Below are 671 nucleotides of genomic sequence, written 5' to 3' on the forward strand. Positions count from 1 at the left end.
GAGCCCATTTAAGGATATTTAAGATATTATCCCTGTCTTTTTAACTCATTTATATTGCGGCGCCCTTTTTAATACGTTGCTTCTTTATTTCATGGCAATGTTAGAAACATCCAAAGTCGCATCTCGGGCCGGCTCTCTTGTAGCACACTAATGTGTGACCAAACGAAGAATTACATGAGCCGCAGGGTAATCGTTGAGAGTGCTCGATATCTCGAATGAAAACTAAGCTGGCACCTTAATTGGTGGAAGTATTTAGAATTAGAGTGATCCGGGTTGCATGGCGTGGGGTCTAACCATGATCCGCATGGTGTTTCACCCTGGACGAGGCTCACCCGTTGCACTCAGGATGGGCTGAATCGTTTGAGTTCCCCTCACTTGGGCACCTCGGGCGTACAATTTTTGGTAGTAGGGACTGCGTTCCCTTAAATCCCGACCGTTAAATAATCCATAAATGGAAAATGCGTACGTGCATACGAATAGAGATGGAATAATTTAGTGAATCATAGCCATCCACCCACCAAAGGTCGTCATTAATACTATTTATTGGTGGCAATGATTCACACATGTTCTGCTTTTTGAATATTAATTTTCCTTCCATTGCGCCGTTTTCTTAAACCATATTTTGTGAAGATAGTTTTGTCTTTCAATTTGATCTGCCAATATGCTAATTT

General features: G+C 41.7%; 1 non-coding gene across 1 annotated transcript; it reads left to right on the forward strand.

Moving 5' to 3' along the window:
* Nucleotides 1-269: 269 nt before the first annotated feature.
* On the forward strand, nucleotides 270-433 carry LOC124154792. Its single transcript, XR_006864043.1, has one exon. It is a non-coding gene; the product is annotated as a U1 spliceosomal RNA (small nuclear RNA).
* The last annotated feature ends 238 nt before the right edge of the window (nucleotides 434-671 follow it).

This window comes from Ischnura elegans, chromosome 2, assembly GCF_921293095.1.
Source record: "Ischnura elegans chromosome 2, ioIscEleg1.1, whole genome shotgun sequence".
NCBI classification, from domain to species: domain Eukaryota; kingdom Metazoa; phylum Arthropoda; class Insecta; order Odonata; family Coenagrionidae; genus Ischnura; species Ischnura elegans.